At 48.4% G+C, this 20,000-nt stretch overlaps 1 long non-coding RNA gene across 5 annotated transcripts in view; it reads right to left on the reverse strand.

The window, feature by feature from the left end:
• LOC135221034 (uncharacterized) overlaps nt 1-20,000 on the reverse strand; it is a 97,554-nt gene that overhangs the window by 75,879 nt on the left and 1,675 nt on the right. The window lies entirely within an intron of this gene.

Here is a 20,000-nt window from a genome sequence, read left to right on the forward strand (position 1 = left end):
TTTCGTTCTTGCTAAGAACATAGGGCTTAAAGAACAAACAGCATCAGAGTTCTTAAACCCAACAGCTTGCTTATAGCCTGGATCTCACTAACTCTCTTCGCCGTCGCCAGAGCAGTTAGAAAAAGTGTCTTCTTGTAAGTTTCTCTAAAGCGAAGCTAAGTTGAGCGGTTCAAAAATACTGGACGTCAAAAACTTTAGAACAATGTCTAAGTTCAAGAAGGGACTCTTGGTTGAGGTACCTTCGAAGTCTCGAAAGACTTAAGAAGATCATGAAGGTCTCTGTTGTTGGCTAAGTCCAGTCCTCTATGCCTAAAGACTACAGAAAGCACACTTCTATAGCCTTTTATCGTAGGCACGCTAAGCGAACTTCATTTCTCAAGTAGAGAAGGAAGTCTGCGATCTGGCTCACAGAGGGTAGAGGTGAGGAAAGAAAATGTCTTCTTCCTGCACCAGCTCCGGAAAACAGCCCACTTGGATTGGTATACGGCAATAGAAGAAGGTCTTCTTGCCGTGCGATTGCTTTCGCCACAGGTCTTGAAAAACCCCTCGCTCTGGCCAACTTCTGGATAGTCTGAACGCAGTCAGACTCAGAGCGGGGAGGTTTTTGTGATACCTCTCGAAGTGGGGCTGTTTGAGTAGATCTATCCTTGGAGGCAGAGTCCTCGGAAAGTCTACAAGAAAGGACATGACCTCTGTGAACCAGTAAGTCGCTGGCCAGAAGGGGGCGATGAGAGTCATCCTCGTTCCCTCTGATGCCGCGAATTTTCTTATCACTTCCCCTAGGACCTTGAACGGGGGAAAAGGCATATACGTCTAGTCCCGTCCAGTCCCAAAGAAGGGCGTTACTGCTACTGCTCCTGGGTCTAGAACTGGTGAGCAGTACAGCGGGAGTCTCGTTGTCCTGGAAGTTGCGAAGATGTCTACGAGAGGACATCCCCATAACTTCCACAACCTCTGGCATATTTCCTGATGAAGAGTCCCACTCCGTCGGCAGAAGTTGACCTTGTCGACTGAGCAGATCTGCACGGACGTTTTCTACCCAGCCCGATATGAATCTCGTCAGTTATAGGAGAGTCGTGTGCCTTCGCCCATAACAGGATCTCCTTTGCAAGGAAGAACAGGGATCGAGAGTGGGTTCCTCCCTGTTCTTGAGATATGCCAGGGCTGTGGTGTTGTCCTCGAGTTGATCTGCACCACATTGCCGGAGACTTCGTTCTGAAAGAACTGGAGCGCCAGATGAAACTGCTGCCAGCTCCTTGAGGTGTATGTGCCAGGACACCTGTTCCCCTCTCCAGGTGCCTGACACTTCCTCCCCCCCCAGGTGTTGCTCCCCACCCGTGGAAGACGCTGTCGGAAAACAACACTAGGTCGGGGTTCTGAAGCTTGAGGGAAAGACCCTCTGCGAGCTTCAAAGGGTCGGTCCACCATCTTAGGTGTTCCTTTACCTCTTCTGATAACACCAGAATCGAATCCAAAGTGTTTTGGTGCTTCCAATTGTCGGCAAGGAAGAATTGAAGAGGTCTGAGGTGCAACCTCCCTAAGGAAACAAACTTCTCCAGTGAGGAAATGGTCCCCAGCAGACTCATCCATTCCCTCACCGAGCATGAATCCTTCCCCAGAAAGGTTGACACTTTGCTTAGGCAATCTAGTTGTCGCCCCTGGGACGGAAAAGCCCGAAAAGCCACTGAGTCCATCTGAATCCCCAGATAGACTAAAGACTGAGAAGGGGTCAGATGTGACTTTTCGAGGTTCACCAGAAGCCCCAGGGACTTCGTTAACGTCAACGTCGTGTGAAGGTCCTCCAGACACCGGTCTTTCGAGGAGGCTCGTACGAGCCAGTCGTCCAGGTAGAGAGATGATCCTGACATTGGAAAGATGAAGCCACCTCGCAATTGTTCTTCATCAGTAGGGTGAATACCATGGGAGCAGTGCTGAGTCCAAAAAAGCAGAGGAGCCCTGAATTGGAACACTTTTCCTTTCAGGACAAACCGCAGGTATTTCCTGGACTGGGGGTGGATGGATGGGGACGTGGAAATACGCGTCCTGGAGATCTAGTGAAGCCATCCAATCCCCGGTCTCAAGGCTCCCATCACTGACTGAGGTGTCTCCATCTTGAACCTCTGTTGATGACAAAGAGGTTCAGGTTGCTGACATCGAGTACCGGCCGCCATTCCCCCGACTGCTTTGGCACCAGGAACAGTCTGTTGTAAAAATCGGGGGAATTCAAGTCGGAGACTTGTTCTACGGCGTGTTTTCACGATCATCTGATCTAACAGATCGTAAAGCACTTGTTGCTTTTCTCCCCGATAGGAAGGAGACATGTCCCTGGGTGTCGAAGACAGCGGGGGTGGTTTCAGGAACGGGATCCGGTAACCCTTCTTTAAGATGTCCAAGGACCATTTGTCCGCACCTCTCTCTTCCCAGGCTTGCGCAAAAAGCTGAAGCCTGGCTCCAACCGGTGACTGAAGGACTTCTGCTTCACTTCTTGTTCTTGGCCAGCGCAGTGGCTCCGCCTCTGGAAGTGCCTCTTCCTCGAGGGGCTGGTCTCGAGGAAGAAACTACCTCGAAAGGGCTTCGATTTCTTGAGAATCGAAACTCCGAGGACGAAGGAACCGCAGGTCTCCTTGAAGATTGTGCGAGGAGATCTTGCGTGGCCTTCTCCTGTAGGCTGGTCGCAATGTCTTTTACCATAGCCTGGGGAAGAGATGATCCGAAAAAGGAGCGAAGAGCAAATCTGCTTTCTGTGACGGAGAAACAGATTTAGCTGTAAAAATTGCAAAATAGGGATCTCTTCTTCAAGAGCCCTGTGCAAAAGTGAGCTGTAAGCTCCTCCGAACCATCTCTGACGGCCTTGTCCATACACGACATTACGCTGGACAGCTCCCCCAGACTAATCGAGTCGAACTCCTTAGACTTGGCATCCAGAACTCCCAAACACCAATCAAGAAAGTTGAAGACCTCTAACGTCCGAAAGAGGCCTTTAAGGTGGTAGTCCATTTCCGTAGTCGACCAGGAAACTTTCGAAGAGGACAGGTGAGACCTCCTCGAGGCATCCACAATGCTGGCGAAGTCTCCTTGAGCTGACGAGGGAAGTCTAATACCTACGTCCTTCTCCCGTCTCATACCAAATGCCAGCCTTCCCACTAAGTCTCGAAGGTGGCAGGGCAAAAAGAAGTCTTTCCCTGAGACTTCCTTTTCTCCATCCAGTCATGGACCTTACGAAGAGCCCTCTTAGTTGAAAGGGACTTCTTCATTCTGGACAAATGCCGAGACTTGTTGATCTTGGAAGAAGAAAGTTGTGAAGGAGGAGAGCGAGGAGCTTCCGGGTGAAACGTTCTCTCCAAACTCTGATTGAAGAAGGCGGGTCAAAACCTGGTAGTCGGAAGAGACTGCCGCCAAAGGTTTCTCATCATCCACTTCAACGAAGCGTCGCTAACCTCTGCTTCCGACCACAGGTGAAGTTGGAGGCAAATAGGCTGGACCAAGACTATCTGGTCTAAGTCTCCACGAGGCGCGTTGCTGTGAAGTGGAAGGCAAAGCTGACTCATTGATAGAAACTCCGGTCGTATCTCTAAGACCCGAAGTAACTTTGCAAAGTCCCTCATCACAAACAGGTGGGAGGCGACGAAACTCCACATCTTCGTCCACACCGAGCGTCCGCTGGCGCACACCTGGCGTCCACTGGCGCACACCTGGCGTCCACTGGCGCATACCTGGCGTCCACTAGGCGCACGCCTGGCTGCAACTAGCGCGGGATTGGCGTCCACTCGCGCGCTGCTGGCGTCCGCTGGCGCACGCTTGGTTCGTCCACTGGCGTGCGAATGACATTTACTAAGGCGCGCTTAACATCTCGTGCGCGCTCTGCTTCCGCTGGTGCACTCTAGATGCCACTGGCGTTCGCTTGGCTTTCCGACCGAGCGTCAGGAACGTGAACTTGCACCGAAGCGCTCACGCAAGTATCGAGCTCTCGCACCGCAAGCTTACGAGCGGGTAATACCGCTTCATGCGCGAGCGAGCAAAATCCTCTTCACGTCCTCCAGAGAGCCGCTGGGGAGTCGCACGAACTCTAGCAGGCGAAGAAAGTGGAGAGAGATAGACGAGCGAGGAGAGGGAGAGGGAGACCTTCTAGACCTCTTTACAGGCAGACGGTCATCCTTTCTCCTGGGACGTGGTTGCGTCCCTTTCTTAGCAAGAGCATCAGCAAGCTGTTGTTGCAAAGAGCGCAGGATCTTCTCAGTAGGAGAGGATTCCTTGTCAGGTGACGGGCTGATCCTGTGAGAAGGCGAGGGGCGAGGGGACGCCTTCTTCCTTCTCCCAGAAACTGCCGTAGCACGCGCTCGAGAGCGACTGGGGCGCTCAACAAAGTCATCATCCGATGACTCCTTACGCTTCTTCTGTGGCGGGAGGGTGCAAACACACTCTCAGGCGATGATCGCCTCTCGAGAGACCAAAACTGGACGTGAAGCGTCACGATCACCAACGCTCCTTTTCAGCGGGCTGAAATAGAATGAGAGCTCCACCCCTTGTGCGGGAGGAAGCCTCTGAAGAAGAGAAACACTCTTTCAGGAGGCGTGCACGCGCACGCTCCTTGGCAGTCTGTGTAACGTCAACAGATACTGCCGAAGGCACGTCAGATCGGTGGGCGTTCCCCGTAAAACCCTCCTGCGGCTTTCGACATGCCCTCTCCCTGAAACCTGGGAGTCCGGCAGCGGTCTAGGCCTAAGAGGCGAAATGGGGCCGATCTGACGCACCCTCCACCAACGAAGGAGCACTGTCACTGCACTTTGCACCTTCACTTTTGCCTTCTAAGGCGAGCACTTTAGATTCTAAATTACGAATCGACTCTAAGATAAGTGTAAGGGTATTACCCTCCACAGACACTGTTCCAGGGCCCGAAGGCAACACTACAGGGTTAGGAGTAGTGATTAAAGGAGGGTTAGTAGGAGAAACATGAACTTCCTGACGTTTACCTGAAACGCTCCTGGAGGAAGACCTCCTTAACCTATCCCGTTCAAGCTTACGCAGATAGGACTCATACACTCCCATCCAGAATCAGAAAGACACTCACATTCCTTGCAGCGACTTTCATACATACAATCATGCTCTCTGCAACTCTTACACAAAGTATGAGGGTCTACTGATGCTTTCAGTAGCCTACCTCGACAATCACTCTGTACAAAAACCTGGCGCTAGCCGAACTAGAACCAGACATCTTATTTAAAGAGAAATCAAGCCAAAATCAATCAAATCCACAATTAACGTGTGCCTAGCCACCGATCCAAAAGTCAAGATACCAAAAAATCAAAAAGGGGTACTTATAGCAGCCAAGTTTCCTAAATTCAAGACGGAGGTGCTGAAAAACTGTGTTACAACACCGGTGACAGATTATGATAATAGAAAATGGGAATGATTCCTCGATACAGCCTCCCACGCGGCGGAATGGGTACTAACCACCTGACTCCCACTACGTGTGTCGTAAGTTTTTTAATTTCTGTCGGACTTCGGAAAATACAGCTATATATATATCTGACAGGTAAGTTTCATGAACAAAATGAATGGTTATTATACTGTTTGGTAGTTTCAGTAGTTGAAGAGAGATAATGAAAATTTATGGCTTACTGTGTAAAAGTGATTGCTTGGCGATCGTTCGATACTCGTAAGTGCTGGATGTAAACAGACGTTTGGAAGCTTTTTTTTGTTTGTTTATTATAGTTAATGGTTACTTAATAATTATTTAAAATGAGTACAAGCAATACATTTAATAAAAAAAATTGTGAATTAGATATCATAAAATATAAAATAAATCAGACTGTCAACAAATACGTAATTTTTAGAATTCTTCTTCTTTTTTATTATTACGTTACATATACATATGTTTCATTATAGCTGTCAGTAACTCGGTATCTCCATTAGGTAAAGATAGAATAAAGAATAGAAATGAATGGTTATTATACTGTTTGGTGGTTTCATTAGTTGAAGAGAGATACTAATGACAATTTATGGCTTACTGTGTGCTAGGAAAAATGATTGCTTGGCGCTCGTTCGATTCTCGTAAGACGGGCGAGCTGAATGTAAACAATCGATTGGAAGGTTTGTTTTTTGTTTCTTTGTGTATTATAGTTAATAATTAATTAATAATTATTTGAAATGAGTACATACTGATTATTTATACATTTTATTGGCATATTCTAAGCTTTTAGCTCTTAGGTTTAGATGTCAGAATCATAGACTAGGCTACAGTAGCAACCGCTAACATAGGCTAGGCTTATTGCTAAGGGACATATGCTAAAGTCCTAATATATGCAGTAAAAATGGGGTTGAACATTGCATGCAGTTGAATATTACTCAAGTATGTAAAGTATTTTGTTCCCTTTTTGGAGTCATATTTCTTCCGTCGTAACCCTAGAACATGTGTTTTAGGCCTGAAAATGTAATTTACTGGGGTGTTTTTGGAGGGCTTGGAACGGATTAGCCATTTTACATGTAAAATTTTTTCCAAGATACGGCAAAATCATGATACGAAGGCCGTCTCGGAACGGATTAATTTCGTATCTCGAGGTACCACTGTACATATATGACAATTTGTCGAAAATTGCATTTTTCCTAACTATACAAACCTGAGGTCCTTTAACAATAGGAAGTAGCTAGCGGCAGCTGGAACGGTCGTAAGCTTCGAACAAAGGGGAGAAGCGGTAGTTAACTGCTTGTCCGATCGTCGCGCGCCGCGCGACTGGGAGGTAAACAAATCACTTTTGCTTTTGGCCCATGCAAAATACGCAGAGTGAGGGGTGGCATGAGGAGGGACTATATGTAAAGGACCTCAGGTTTGTATAGTTAGGAAAAAATGCAATTTTCGACAAATTGTCATTTGTTCCGATACGTAATACAAACCCTCGGTCCTTTAACAATAGGAAGACTCACTTCTTGGTGGGAGGAATCTGAGTCTTTTTGATGAACAGACTGGTGTTCGTCCATCCCTGGAATGCCTCCCTGGTCGTAAGAGCGAGGGAGGGATCCAAGCCTCTGTCCGATTGACGGGGTGTGCAACCGCAGGATCAATGGTCAGACCTCTGGGCCGAGTACTAAGAGAGAGGCAAGCGTATCTCTTTGTACCAGCATTGTAAGAACTTTTTCCTTTACATGAGCAAATGTAAAGTAATGGGTTTGTCTCATGTCGGCATCCCACTTTCTCCCCCTTGTTGGAGAAAGTGGTGGATATATACTCCTATCTCTAGTTAAAGAGGTAGGATGGAGCTCTGTTGAATAGCTTACCTGCATCTGACTCCCTTCCAGCAAGGTAACGACCGTATCCCTCTGCCCACAGGTAGAGGTAGAAAAAGATGGTGAAGAGAAGCCAGTCACTCTCTCATTCACGCATTCATCTCCCAGTCATACCAGGGAATCGATGCTGTTCTGCCTGCTCGGGTGCTGGGTGTAAGCTTACACAAACGTGTTGAGCAGCCACCACAGGTCCCAAGGAAAAAGTATCCAAGGACTTGTGGGCAATATCCCGAAGGTAGAAGGACGTGAAGGTGGTCTGGTTGGCCCAGACACCTGCCTTCAGGACCTGCGCCACGGAGAAGTTCTTACGGAACGCTAAGGAGGGTCCGATACCTCTGACTTCGTGGGCTCTCGGTCGGAGTACGGATGTCGTCGCTACCATCAGCTTCGTACTCTCCTGATCACCTCACGCAGCCAGAAAGAAAGCGTGTTCTTGGAGACTTCTTTCTTGGTAACCCCAGTGCTAACGAAGAGGCGTCGACACTCAGGCCTGAGATGTCGAGTTCTCTTCAGATAGCGCCGTAGCGCCCTCACAGGACAAGCAGCATCTCATCCGCATCGTTATCGGTGAAGTCCAGGAGGGAGGGGATCGTGAAAGACTCGAACCTGTCGTCAGGGATCCACGGATTCTGAGTCTTAGCTACGAAGTTCGGGACGAAATCGAGCGTCACAGATCCCCAGCCTCCTGGTATGTTAACACATCAATAAGGAAAGGCCATGTAGTTCCCCTACTCTCTTGCCGATGCCAGGGCCAGCAAGAAGAGGGTCTTGAGGGTCAGATCCCTGTCTGACGACTCTCGGAGTGGCTCGAAGGGTCTTCGAGTCAAACTCCTAAGTACGAGAGTCACATCCCACGCAGGGGGCCTGAGTTCCCTGGGTGGGCAAGACCTTTCGAAGCTCCTCATTAGCAAGGATATCTCGAACGACGAATTCGAGATGTCCAGTCCCCTCAGTTTTTAGGACGAGAGCCAGGGCGGCTCTATATCCCTTAACTGTGGGTACTGAGAGGAGCTTCTCTCGGCGAAGAAACACGAGGAAATCCGCTACCTGCTGAAGAGTGGCTCTGAGAGGAGACAGCACCCTGTCTACGACACCAACCACAGAAGACGGCCCACTTCCCCTGGTACACAGCTGCAGAGACTGTCGGACGTGTCCAGCCATCTCTGTTGCTGCGCTACGAGAAAAGCCTCTCGTTCGCAAGAGATGGTGGATAACAGCCAGCCGTGAAGTTGAAAGGATTTTTTCTGGACTGCTTGGGGGTGGTTACCGTCTACGTGTGGCGGGCTAGAAGGTTGTGCCAAGTGGGGTAGCTCTCTCGGTGCGTCCGCAAGAAGAGACCGCAGGTCCGGATACCAAACGGCTTGTGGCCGTTTGGGAGCCACCAGGATCATTCTGAGATTGGGAGTGACCAGCGCTCGACTGATCACTTTCCGAATCAGACAGAAGGGAGGAAAGGCGTACGCGAAGAGGTTGTCCCAGGGGTGTTGGAGAGCGTCCTCTGCAGCTGCCCATGGGTCCGGCACAGCTGAAAAGAAAAACCTGAAGTTTTGCTGTTGTGCCGGGTGGCGAACAGGTCTACGAGGCCGGTCGCCCCCACAGGTTGAAGAGCCTTTCCGCTACGTCTTGGTGTAGAGACCATTCGGTCCCTATCACCTGATCCCGACGGCTGAGCTTGTCTGCTACTACATTCCTCTTGCCTGGAATGTAGCGTGCTGACAGCTCTATCGAGTGAGCCGTGCCCACTCGTGCACCTGCACCGTCAACTGATGGAGCGGAAGAGACACAGCCCCCCTGCTTGTTGACATATGCCACTACTGTGGTGTTGTCGCACATCAACACCACTGAGTGTCCCACCAAGCGGTCCTGAAACTCTTGGAGAGCGTTGAACGCCGCCTTGAGTTCCAGGACATTGATGTGAAGGTGCTTTTCGTGATGGTCCCACACCCTGCAGTCAGCAAACTCCTCCAGGTGTGCGCCCCATCCCTCGGTCGATGCGTCTGAGAACAGAAGCATCTCCGGGGGGGGTAGGTGAGGCGTATGGGCACTCCTCTTAAGAGGTTTCTTGTCGTCGAGCCACCAGGCTAGGTCCTGCCTCACCTTGTCCGTGATAGCCACGGAAAGTAAGGAGGATCCTTGGCCTGAGACCAACTCTCCCCCTTAGTCTCCACTGGAGAGACCGCAGGTGAAGACGCCCGTGAGGGACTAACTTCTCGAGTGACGACAGATGGCCGATCACGACTTGCCATTGCTGTGCTGCCTGTTTCCTGCCCGAGACAGGAACCGGCCGGCTGCCTCCCTGAAATTTGCTGTACGCAAGTCTGCGGGAAAGGAACTTGGCCCCTGCTACCGTGTCTATCAGCATACCCAGGTAACTCATCTTCTGCTTGGGTTCGAGATCGGACTTCTCGTAGTTTATCACGATCCCAGATCGCGACAAAACTTGAGGAGTCGATCTCTGTCCTGTAGCAACTGCGAGCGGGAGCTTGCCAGGACTAGCCAATCGTCGAGATACCTCAGAAGACGTATCCCGTTCGAATGGGCCCAAGCCGACACCAGAGTGAAACACTCGCGTGAACACCTGTGGGGCGGTTGAGAGACCGAAACAAAGTGCCCTGAATTGGTACACGTCCCGTCGAAGATGAAGCGGAGGTACTTCTGGAGGACTGATGGATGGGTATTTGAAAAAATACGCGTCCTTCAAGTCCACTGAAAGCATGAAATCGTTCCCCCGCCTCCGATCGAGTCGAGCAACTGAGCGTGCCGGAACTCCATCGTGAACCGCGTCGTGCGAACGAAGCGGTTCAGGGGAGAGAGGTCTATCACCGGACGCCAGCCCCCCGATGCCTTCTCCACAGGAAGAGGCGGCTGTAAAAAGCCCGGTGACTGGTCCTCCACGATTTCTACAGCTCGTTTCGCCAGCATGGTCTTGATCTCTGTCGAAGAGCGTTGTCCTTTGCTGATCCCCGGACATAGGTCTGTAGATGGACCGGTTGGAGATGAGGGGGGGCCGAGACTCGAAGGGTAGTAGATATCCCTCCCGAAGGACGTCTACTATCCAGTTCTCGGCGCCGTAGCGCTGCCAAGTCGCCCAATGGCTCGCTAGGCACCCCCCCACTTCCGGCAGCAGGTGAGGGGGAACGCCGTCCCTAGCGTTTCCCTCCTCGTTTCGACTTTTTTCCAGCACCTCCTCGGGGATAGGAGGGCTGGGAGGAGGGCTGGTTGCGGCCTCCTCTAGCAGAAGTTGAAACAACAGGAGTCTTCACACGGGGTTTGGACGGTTTCTGCAACCGTCTTCGCCGCCGTGGAAGCGCTAGCCAAGCTCTTTGGTTTGGCCCGCAGTTACTCGAGATTGCCCAGAACCAAATTCGAGACTGCCTGGTGGACTAAGCGGTCACTCTCGTCAGTGCGCCGCCGTTCCACCGCAGCGTCCACCATCTCTCCAGGAAAGAGAGCTGGGGACTCCTAAGAGGTCCATTTCGTAGCCCGAGTGCCGCCTCACGCCCGGCCCCCTTGGTCAACTCGGGTAAGGACTGCGTCCCTACGTCGAAGAACCAACGTTGGCCCACACAGGTTAGCCAGGTCTGATGGGTCGAGGTAAGAGATTGCTCTTCCTCCAGACGGTGGCACAGTCTCCTGAAAGAAGCGTCGTCTTCGAGAGCAGAACTCCCAGAGCCGGCCGCTACTTTGGATATTGTGAGGGACCACAAATCCAACCAGGAAACTGCCTGGAATGCTGCCATAGCGGTAGATTCCAGGGCAAGTGCCTCCTGCTGCGAGAAACCATAGGTTCTCCGACAGGAGCTGCTGCAGGGACACACCTGGAGTCAGCCTCGCTAACTCCGGGTTAACCTGTTTCGGCAGTATCGGGTCTTCCGAAGGCACGTAAAATCGCCTCTGCCGCTGTAGAGGAGGAGGAAGCAGCTTAGAGGACCGTCCGGATTTTAGCGAGTCCTCCCGTCCTGAGACGAGATTCTCCACCTGATCCAGGACCGAGTCCGCAAGCTCCGATCGTGGCAAACCCCACATCATTTTGGGCTCCCTCTTGGGACCCCAAAATGATTCGAGCCGGGACGTGGGCTCGCCGGTGGTAGCGGCGATCCTTCCGCAAGGTCATTATTGCAGACGCATCAGCTTAATGACCTCTGCGAAGTTCCTCTGTATCTCAGGAGTTACAGCGTCTTGTGGAGTAGGACCGTCCAGTCCCTCCAGCAAGAGCATATCCTCGATACTCCTCCTTCAGAAGGAGGAACAGCGACAGGACCCCTGACGGTCGCCTCCAACTACTTGCGCGTACGTTCTGGTCGGTCCTAAGACCGTGCCTGAGCCGTACGGCGTCATAGCTGGGTCACGAGCGGCGCACCTCTCGTGATCGCTCCTCGGTACCTCGCTCCTCCCGGTATAGCCCGAGGAGGTTGAAGGTACGGGAGAGGCAGACCTGACGCTCCCCCCTCGCTCGCTGGCCGTACCAGCGTGCGTGGAGGGCTGCTGCTGATCGTCAACCCGCGGTGACGGTCGGGCAGCAGGCCTAGCCTTGCCGCTCGCCTCTGGGGCGATTGGCTCGGCTGAGAACGTCGAGACCGATCTCTAGCGTCAGGCGAGCTGCCGCTGGTCCCACCGTCTCTGCCCGGTCCATCGTGAGCGGCGGACGGGTGACCTGCTAGGCTCTCTGTCGCGTCGAGACCGGCCAGCGTCCTCTCGGCGCGTCAACCCAACCGCTGGTACCAGCCGTGGCTGGTACCGGCGGCCGTGGGGACTCCTTCCTCGCCTCAACCCGTGGCCGGTCAGCGACCGTCACGTCAGCCCGAGCAGCCAGTTGATCGCTGCGAGAGCGTCCACTGGCCTGGCGAGAGTCGTGTGCACGACTCTCGCCAGTCTTCTGCTCCGCGCCGCTGTCTGACGGCAGATCGAGCTTCGGCGTCAAAACTTTGGCGGAGGTCATCTTTGGAAAGAGCGTCCACTCGGTGCTTCTCGCGAACGAGAAGCGGCCGAGACGGAACCTGGTTTAGCGGCAGAACCGCTAGCACCAGGTGAGGACGCACCAGCCGAGGCTGGTGCACCTCTGGTCCCCGTCGACTTCTTCTTTGCAGAAGAAGCGACGGGCCCCGTTCCCGCAGGAACAGGAGGACCAGCAGAAGAGCTCCCCGGCTCGCCTGAGCGAGCCGGGCCCTTAGAAGATCCCGAAGGAGTCTTCTTAGGGGGGGAGGAGGCAACCTTCTTCTTCTTCGGCTGTTTAGCCTTAGAAGTCGAAGGGGTAAGAGAGGCAGCAGACGACGACGACACCTTCTTCCTCTTCCTCTTCTTTCTTCGCCAGGCTCCGCAGGACAGACGTCAGGTCTTCCATCCAGGAGGGAGCCGGGGCAGTTGCCGAAGCAACAGGGCCCGACTGCACCTGTCCGGAAAGACCTGAGACTGTGACAGCACCACCAACAGCAGGAACACAGGAACAGTCTCCGGGAACAGCAGGAACGGCAGGAACATCTGAAAGAGAATGCGCAGGCCCTGATCTGAAAAGGAAATGAGCGGCTGGGACAGCAACAGTACGGCAGGTACCACAGAAGAGCCAGGCGTCCTGTCGGCAGTTCACCAGTCATCCTCGGCACTGGCGGCAGGTCCAGGGGGGTACTCTTTGGGCAGCGGAAGTCCGGGGTCGGCAATACAAAGAATCCAGGTGGTGGTGGCACGTCCTCTTTGGCACGCAAGTAATGGGTTTTTGTATAGCAGCCGTGGGTGTCACCGACATTATATGTGGCATATACACCAGATGCGGTGGCATCTCATATGCTGGTGTCGTTACTGTGGTTGTAGTAGTGGTCACCGCACCATGAGTGACCACTGCCGACCCCGCCAACCGCTGAATCAACCCTTGGATGCTGGGCACTCCCTGCAGTCCCAGCGACTCCCACACCTGTCCCAGGTCGTCCTTCGCTGATGGCAACACCTGCGGAAGCAACAGTCGGGTTAGTTAGCGGGGTTTCCGGATCACGCCTGGGGGGAGAAGCACCCCCCCCTCCCCAGAGCGGACGGAAGACCCCGAGTACAACTGTACGTCCGGGTAGCGGGCGCCCTCATCCACACTCGACGGATCGAGAGAGGAGAAGGACTCCGCTACCCCCCCCGCAGGGGAAGGCGCGAAACGTGGGGGCTGGACGGGGGCAGGAAAGAGGACGAAGTGTCCGTTACCAAAGGAGTCACTGGACTTTCCGATGACTTCTTGGGCGGCCTAAGTCTCTTCCTGCCCTCGTACAGCACCCACTGCGCCTCGGACCAATTCATACATAGACACAGGGCTCGTTGGGGGGGGGGGGTGGGAGCACTCTCGCCCCCGACAACGAGTACAAAAACCTCGTGAGGGTCCACATCAACAAATGATCTAAAACCTCCACATCTACGCCCCTCCAGCCCGGGACACACTCTACGGGCGACTGGAGGGTGCGGTGATATCTCCATTTCTTCCTCACTCATTGCAAGATCAATAAAGAAATGTACAAGTACTTACAGTCACTCTGATTTATACAGAAAGAGAGGGCAAATACTCAAACTCAAAGCAAACGACAAAGCGGGCAGAGCGATGACGAACACGTCCTTCCCACACACGGCCGAAAGCAAAAGTGATTTGTTTACCTCCCAGCCGCGCGACGATCGGACAAGCAGTTAACTACCGTTCTCCCCTTGTTCGAAGCTTACGACCGTTCCAGCTGCCGCTAGCTACTTCCTATTGTTAAAGGACCGAGGGTTTGTATTACGTATCGGAACAAATAATATATATATATATATAAATATACTATATTATATATATATATATAATCTTTTTTTTTTCAGGATTTTAGGAGGTGGGCAAGTGGTCCTTCTTGCCCATATTTGTGGGTGCCCATGTATAGTACCACGTTTCGGTCAATAGGTTCCAGATGCATCATGGGAAAGAACAAACCCGTGGATGGTCACGGTATCTGTGGCAGTAAATGGCCATTTACCATAAAAAAAAAAAGTGCACAGGTTTATTTTTCCTGGGATTTAAAAGTACAACGTTGCACAAGCCTCCAGTGCTGTTATAATCCTGTAGATTCATTCTAATCCTCTTTTGAACAAAGCTTGCAGTAGCTACTCCATTCACATATCTGACTGAGCTTATCGTCCAAAGCATTTTATTAGATAATAAATATATATAATAGGCAATTCTTATAAAGGTGGTCCCCGGCTTACGACGTTCCGAGGTTACAACGCTTTTCAATTATATTTATCAGATATTATTTCCAGGTTTACGACACATGTTCCAGGGTTACAGCGCCTACAATGCTGATCTGGCAGAAGAAATGACTCCAAAAATGCAAAATAATCAATATCTGTAGGTTTTGTAATGGAAAATGCAATAAGAATGCAGTTTACATAGTTTTTATTGCACCCAAAGCATTAAAAGTAAGGTTTTCTTAGGATTTTTTATGATGTTCCAGCTTACGACGATTTTCGGCTTACAATGCGACTCAAGAACGGAACCCGTCATAACCCGGGGACTGCCGTGTATAAAAAAATACAGTGGTACCTCGAGATACGAAAGGCTCAACTTACGAAAAACTCGAGATACGAAAGCTGACACGAAAAATTTTACTGCTCTACATACGAAAAGTTTTCAAGATACGAAAGGTTTCTGAAAGTCCGAGATTCGCCCGATAACAATTTTAAAACTCCGCGCGCTGCCATCTTAGTTCTAGTAGACTCGCCACCATCCTCCTGCTCTCCCATTGGTTCCTGATGCTAGCCAAGCCATGAGATCCTTCTCTCTAATTGGACAGCATCCCTCCCATCATGCATCTTATACGTACGTACGTGGTGGCGTCCCTACCCGGCCACCTCGTACCAGAATCTTTATCGTACGCATGCGGCATTCGTTCGGTCCAACGATTTCGTTTAGTATCGTAAATTCGTTAGTGATTTCGTTGTGCTACTTTATCGTGTTGTGAGAACCTAATTAGTATACGTATGACATACGTAACTTAATTACGTACAGTACATATAGTCATGGGTCCCAAGAAAGTTGCTGAAGTTCACAGAAAGAAGAGAATGCTTTCTATGGAGACAAAGATGGAGATAATAAAAAAGTATGAAGCTGGCTTGCGGTTGAGTGTGATCGCTAAGGAATACGGCCGCAATCCGTCGACGATAGGCACCATCCTTAAGCAAAAGGAAGCCATCAAAGCAGCTACACCTTCCAAGGGCGTGACTCTTTTGTCCAACAAGAGGAGCCATGTGCATAATGAAATGGAAAGGCTGCTTCTTGTATGGATCGAGGACAAAGAAATCGATGGCGATAGATAACCCAGACGGCAATCTGCCAGAAGGCCAGCAATATTTTCGGCGATTTGATTGCCCAAGCCGAAGACGACGGCAGAGAGGGGACATCAACGGCAACCCCAGAGTTCAAGGCTTCTCATGGGTGGTTCGAAAAATTCCGTAAACGGACTGGCATCCATTCGGTGGTGAAGAAATTGAAATTACGTAAAGTATAAAAAAGTAAAAAGAAATGTAAAAATCAAAAAAAGACAAAATAAATATTATTTTAAGTTTTTTGTAAAGTTAAATATTACAGTTTTGTTAATGTGTTTTGTAAAGTATAGTTTGTTTTTCTGACATTTTTTTATGTGTTTCGTAAAGTTAAGTGTACGTATCTGCCGTTTGTCCTCCTCCTCCTCTGCCGCCACTTTCGGAGATAGCCTCACTCGAAAGGTAAGCTTCCACATTTTACATTACAGTAATAATATTTCTTGTACACTGATATACACTTTATTCACAGGTTTTGCATTTTTATTATTATGTACTGAATGGTCCAAATTGTTGTAGTATTTCATTGTTTATAGGTCAATTTACCTTTATTATGAAATTTACTGGGGTGTTTTTGGAGGGCTTGGAACGGATTAGCTATTTTACATGTAAAATGTGGTCTAAGATACGAAAACCTCATGATACGAAAGGCGCCTCAGAACGGATTAATTTCGTATCTCGAGGTACTACTGTACCACTATCCCATCTAACGACTATATGATCAAGATGATCAAAACAAAAGAAAGCAGAGAGAGAGAGAGAGAGAGAGAGAGAGAGAGAGAGAGAGAGAGAGAGAGAGAGAGAGAGGGTGGTTATTCTACTGTAACAAAAATTATTGATTCGGGCGAATCGAGTAAGTGAAAGAAACAGTGGTGCAGCCACGGTCTACTAGACCTTTGATGCAGCTGGGCAGTCAGTCCTGGTTGGGGAACCATCATTGCCCCCCTACCCAATAACTGACAACCACCTATTCCTCCCTCCCCCTCTCCACTGTCTCACTCAGCCAGCGGTGAGAATAAGTGTTGAAATTATTTTCACCGCGCATGACAATATCCACTTCGTTATTTTAATTAAAAATTCCCAGAGTTAGGTTAGTTGGAGGTCCAAGGGAAGTGGAGCCAAATAAGACCTTGCTGTCCAAAAATATGTTGGGTCTAGAGGGAGTAGCTCCCAGTCTAAGTACAGGTCTGGCTGCCTAGATCAGGTAAGGTGAGGGTGCAGAGGGCAAAGCCCCCAGCTAGGTAACAACCCTCCCCCTAAGTTGGGGTGGTGTGGGAGGGTAAAATGGGATGCAACGCCTCCTTGGCTGGGCAAGGACCTGGACTCCTAAATTAGGTTGGATTCAATCCATCCCAGCATTGAATTCAAGTTTTATCCCACCCAAAATCCCTCATATCCTTCTGGATATAAGGAGGAGGAGGTCCAGTATCTCTGTAGTAAGTCCCAGAAACTTCAAACCACACATGAAAATAAAAGTAAAGTAAAGTTTTCAACTCGGGAATACAATACTGGATCAAAGTAAAATTTTACATAGCTTAAAGGGTAGCCTAGTATTTGTGAGGATGAACATTCATAACAACTTGTATAGTTTCCCATTCCCTGTCTTTCTTCATGCGCCACCCTTATGGTAGTTTACATCATACGCAATTTTGCTGGTAGTAAGCTATGGGTCTAAATAAAGGTCTGTAGTAAACTACTAGTACACACAGAAATAGAGTAGGCTAATCTTAACTGGGGGAAACACCGCAGTGGATCCATAGTTATAGCATGGATCAGCCTTATTCACTCGATATTTAATTGGTGAAACAAGAATACAATTACATCTTTAAGCATACCATTCAAAAGATTGAAGTTTCGTCAACATAATGTGATATATAAGAGTGTCATGCGAACTAAAATAGGCATGCGAGATCTTCGTAAAATATGTTTTCAAGGCAGTTGAAATCCAATATGACGTCCACCGACTGAGGTGCCGTTCGTAACCGCAAATGATCCAACATCTTTCCCAGCCTTCCTAGCACTCATTTGAACAATGTTAGCATATATATATGTAACATTTATTGATCTTATTCAAGATTGCAATTGTCATCAGCACAATAAAACAACATTTTGTTGTCTATATTAGTGAAAGTATGAAACTTCTTATTCCCGGGGTCATGGTTTGAACTGAAATTCATTTTTACCTTGTAATCGGTGGGTTTATTCTTACTGCCATCACAACTGAAACTCCACAGTGCTTATTTGATTGTAATTATACATGTTTTGGTCTTAATTCACTCCAAATTGCACTTGAACTACGTTGCGGTTCCTGGTTCCTAAGCGCTCACTCCACAAACACTGTTTCGGGCAGCACGAGTACACTGTTTATGAGGTGCAAAGCTTTATTCCTGTAATTGTTTACTTTACTCATTATTTAGTTTAATTTAATTCTATTACTTCAAAATGTTTATTTAATTCATGTCTATTGTAAATTTTTTACAAGCAAATTAACCCCGAAAAATTACAGATATTTCTAAAGTAGATATGAGCAGATGGCAAAATGACTCATCGTTGCCAATCTAGTGGAGCTTCGCACATATGCCGATGCATTTACAAACTGTTTCCATGAAATCTAGTTGTCATAATAATGCAATAATGATAAAATTGCTCTAATATGTATACGTATATACTACAAATAGATATGCTAATTTCACTTATTTCCCCGGTTTTGTGTAAGTCTTATACCAAGTTTGGTGGGTAAATGCATACCAATTGGCAACACTGATAAACAATTTTAGAGTGCAAACAACGCTGTAGGTACTGTTCACAGCAAAACTGTTGATATTTCAGTCAGGAATCTATTTACTTTTTCAACAACAAATATTTTCAAATTAATAATCATGAATATGTAACAAATTTATGCAATTCATAATCTTATACTGCCGTTTAACTATTTATTTAAATAATTATCTACTGCACACTACTTCTACCAAAAAAATTGTAGTTTCCTTGGATAAGTCGTGGTTGGAAGTCATTGTTTACGATTTTTGTGAAGAAAGTGCCCCAGCATCTATGGGTTTAAGTGGTGTGCGGATTTAGCACATGGAATGGGAAGTTTAGAGGAAACAACTGACTGGACTAGTGGATCCAGTTTCCACTGCGTGTGAAGCCACCCTCCGAAAAAGTACTTTAACCTGTCCTGACACCGGAGATGGACGTCAGTCACCAGTTGTTGGTGGTGAGAGCAGGAGCTCGATATCTCTACTCTAAACAGAGGTTAATGAAGTCTTACTCTACGCAGTGCACACTACCTCCATGACGCTTTCAAAATTTTTACTTACAACTACGAATATTTCGAAGATTGATGCCATCTCGACGTTTGTGGAGTTACTTGTGTCAATAAACTTCCCATTCCATGTGCTAAATCCGCACACCACTTGTACCTATAGACGCTGGGGCACTTTCTTCACAAAAATCGTAAACAATGACTTCCAACCACAACTTTTCCAAGGGAACTACGATTTTTGGTAGAAGAAGAAGCGTGCACTATACTCTGTTTTTTTTCATCTGTCCATCTGCCTGTGGTGTTTTTGTATGGCAACACTGCGTCCCGGGCTTTAGATAGTTACGCTATGTGTAAGTTTTAGGTAAATAAAAGGATATCTGGGTGTACATTGCAACTGAAAAGTGTTTTAATAATTTACTGTATGCGAATTACACCGTTAATATTCGAAATAGGATATTATTATAATCGTTGAATGTAAGCTGAATGTGACTATCTAAAGCCCGGGACGCAGTGTTGCCATACAAAAACACCACAAGCGGGTGGACAGATGAAAAAAAAACAGAGTATAGATAATTATTAAAAAAAAAAAAAAATAGATAAAACAGTAGTATAAGGTAATGAATTGCATAAATTTTTTTTTTTACATTTTCATGATTATTAATTTGAAAATATTCGTTGTTGAAAAAATAACTAGATTCCTGACTCAAATATCAACAGTTTTGCTTGTGAACAGTACCTATGGCGTTGTTCGCGCTCTTCAATTGTTTATCAGTGTTGCCAATTGGTATGCGTTTACCCTCCAAACTGGGTATGACTTACACAAACCGAGGGAAATAAGTGAAATTAGTGTACCTATTTGTAGTACGTATACATATCAGAGCAATTTTATTGTAATGGCATTACTATGACAACTAGAATTCAAGGAAACAGTTTGTAAATGCATCGGCGTATGTGTGTGAAGCTCCATTAGATTGGCAACAAAGAGTCATTTTGTCATCGTCTGCTCGTATCTACTTTAGAAACATCTGTAATTTTTGGGGGTTAATTTGGTTGCAAAAAAAGGGATAATAGACATGAATTAAATAAACATTTTGAAGTAACAAAGAAAAGTTAAACTAAATAATGAGTAAAGTAAACAATT

Source organism: Macrobrachium nipponense, chromosome 2 (assembly GCF_015104395.2).
Source record: "Macrobrachium nipponense isolate FS-2020 chromosome 2, ASM1510439v2, whole genome shotgun sequence".
In the NCBI taxonomy this organism is placed as follows: Eukaryota; Metazoa; Arthropoda; class Malacostraca; order Decapoda; family Palaemonidae; genus Macrobrachium; species Macrobrachium nipponense.